Below are 3,247 nucleotides of genomic sequence, written 5' to 3' on the forward strand. Positions count from 1 at the left end.
TTCCAGAAGATCAGCTAGTCTTCAGTCTACAGCAGTAAGACGAACTCACCAGCAAGAGAGAAGGCAAGCAGCAAGAAGCCTGGCATTCTCCTCTGCCTTGGCCTTTATACTGGCTGCCATCAGAAGGTAACACCCACATTTAGAGTGTGTCTTTCAGATTTAGATGATCCAATCAAGGAGATCTCTTTTATTTCAGTTAATCCCAGATCCAATCAAGTTGACACCCAGGATTAGCCATCACAGGAAGATTCTAAGAATTTCATATGTGGAAGAATTATGTAGGGGTTCCTGATAGTATACACCCTGTGATGATCTCTCCTTCTTTGGTATGTGTGCTTCTTATCCATTCTTCTTATTCTTTGAGGATTTTTTGTGTTCTCTTATTTGTTTTTGATTTTTGCAAATAATGCATGAAATCTCTCTGTGAAATATTTGCAAGAATGAAACTCCTTTTCCTATGAGGGCTCCACTGTGAACAAGTTTTAGCTTAGGAGGATGTTATTTGGAATGTGATCTTCAACCTGTTTGACAACAAGCGACAAAGAAAGACTAGACACAGAAAAGTGATCCTTCAGCCCCAAATAGGCTACACTATTCAAGTTCTGAGGAAATGTGTGCATGTAGCTGGGACTATAGCTCTGTGGTAGAGCTCCTGTTCAATATGCATGAGGTCCTAACTTCATTTGACTCTACTTCCAGGATAAAAAGAAGAAACTGTGGTGTGGGGAGCTGGCTCAATAGATTATGTGCCTGTTATATAATCATGAAGACTTGAGTTTTCAACAAAATTCAAGAGTGAGGACAAAAAAGCACAGAGGGCCAACCAAGAGTGAGCAGGACAGACATGAGGGTTGAAGAGGTCCTTGAATGGATATAATATTAAAGACAGAAGCCATCCAGGCAAGAAAGGAAGTTCCTTTATGTTACTAGATTCAGTCTTGCAAGGGAACACTTTATTTCTACTCATAAACTATTCCAGGTGTGCCCAACCTTTTTATAAAATTTGCCCTAGTGGATTTACAGTACCAGATATGGATTCCCTCACATGATATGAGCTTCACACCCAAGTCAAGAATGTTTGGTTACCTCCAGTCATGTTTATATTGCACAAATAGGTGTATCATACCAGGCAGGTTGGTCTCTTAGTTCATAGGGTTCAACCTGAGTAATATCATTGATAACTTTTCTCCATCAGCAGTCTGTATAAGAATCTTCTGGCACTATGAAAGCTAGCTGGCAAGGAGAAAGCTTGCAGCTCATTCCAGGTTGGTTTCTCTATATCATGCCACCAAGGTATGTGGTGTCAGAGAGAGATAAATGAATATATATATTATATATATGTTATATATATAACATAAAAAGGGAATCTACATGACTCCCTAAGATCCCCAGTACCACTTCTTTCCTGCCTTTTAATTATTTAATCTGTCGAGAAAATGAACCCATTTCTGCACTCACAGATGGCATCAAAGGGGCTCAAGAAGGCACCGGAGGTAGAACTCTGGCCTCCACATGCATCTGCTCTCATGTGCATGTGAATATACAGAGACACAAACACACACACACACACACACACATTTTAACATTTATTTAGTGTGAAACACATTGGTTTTATTGCACTGACCCATTTATACAACTAATCATTAAAGTTTAGACAGTCTTCGAATATGGACATGAATTCAGTGACTGCAAGAATCAGAACATGCAGTCCTCTAGCAGAGAAATGAAGCTCAGATTAACCCGAATCTGGTGTTGCTTACTTGTCATCCCAGCACTCAGAAGAGTGAGGAGGGAGGATTACAAGTTTGTGGCCAGACTAGGGATATGTCCTGAGGCTATATGACAAAAAGGGAATCAATAAAATCAAACAAAATGAAAAAAGATCCTCAAATCCTGTTCATTCTTAGGCATATTAAGCCCAAAGGCTTTTCAAAGAATGATGACTCACAAATCTCCCTGACTTCCTCAGTTGCATTACACGTTTGTTGTATCTTATAAGTATAATATCACATCCATATTATGAGGTTTTGCTGGGGCTGAAGTGTATGATCAATCTTGATTGTTAACTTGACAGAAATCTGGAATCACCATGGAAACAACACCTTTGAGTGTATCTATGAGGATGTAATCAGGAAGATTTAATTGAAACAGGAAGACTTACCCAACATGTGGGTGGCTCTATGCTATTGGCCAGGGTCCTGGACTGAATTATATTCAGTCACTTTATAAGGAGAAAATGAGCTGAGCACTGGCATTCCTCTTTCTCTGCTTCCTAAGTGGGGATACAATGTGAACCAGCTGCCTCACACTCCTGCCACCAGTAAACCCTCCTTCCTTTAGTTGCTTTAGTATGGTATTTTATGACAGCAACCAGGAAAACAGGTAATGAAACAGCCCTTGCATTAAGGCCTTGAGAATATGCTTCAAGTGTAAAGAATGATAAAGGATAAAAAGTTACTAGTTTGCAAAATTTGGACATGGTGGCACACACTTGTAATCCCAGCACTCAAGAGTTGAGGGCAGGAGTGTGGCAAGTTGGAAGCACACCTGACCTCATAGCAAGGACCTGCCTCAACAGAATCCCAACACGAGTGGGGGAGCAGGGATCACATAGCCCCACCCTTAGTTTAGGAGCTATTAGCAACCGATTGTTACAGGGAGATGGAAAGTCAGTTTTCTTGAGGAATGTGGCACCCGAGAGGCTGCCCACGTTCCGGTCTATGGCCTACACCCATGCACACACAGGCAAAATCCAGTGGCATCAATGTGTTTGAAAAAAGCACAAGAAACTTTGGTGGAATTGTGTGTGTGAGGGGAAGAGGGGAAGAATTGGAAAGCAGGGGAAGAAATTACATGTACTTGATCAAGACAAATTATATATATGTATGAAGTTCTCAAAACCAAAAAAAAAGATAAAAGATAAACATGAACTTCTTCAAAAATGAAGAATGAAGAAAACAAAAAATGGAAAGAAAAAGTATCTTAAGGTTTGACAAAATATCTCAGGGTGAGTCACAAATTCATCTTCCTGAAACTTGGCAACACAGTTCTGATGTAGATAAATATGAAAAGAGATAAACAGAAAGGTTTTAAACAGAGCTAATTACAGAAGACAAATGCTGTATCATATAAAAGTGTATCAGAAACCCATACCAGACTCTTTTTACAGAGTCCTGATAGCAGTGCTTCTTCTTTGATCATGTCCCCTTTCTGTTACCCTATAGAAAGTGTGGACAAATCCCACCAG

The sequence above is a fragment of the Nannospalax galili genome, unplaced genomic scaffold (assembly GCF_000622305.1).
Source record: "Nannospalax galili isolate Female #2095 unplaced genomic scaffold, S.galili_v1.0 scaffold633, whole genome shotgun sequence".
Taxonomy (NCBI): domain Eukaryota; kingdom Metazoa; phylum Chordata; class Mammalia; order Rodentia; family Spalacidae; genus Nannospalax; species Nannospalax galili.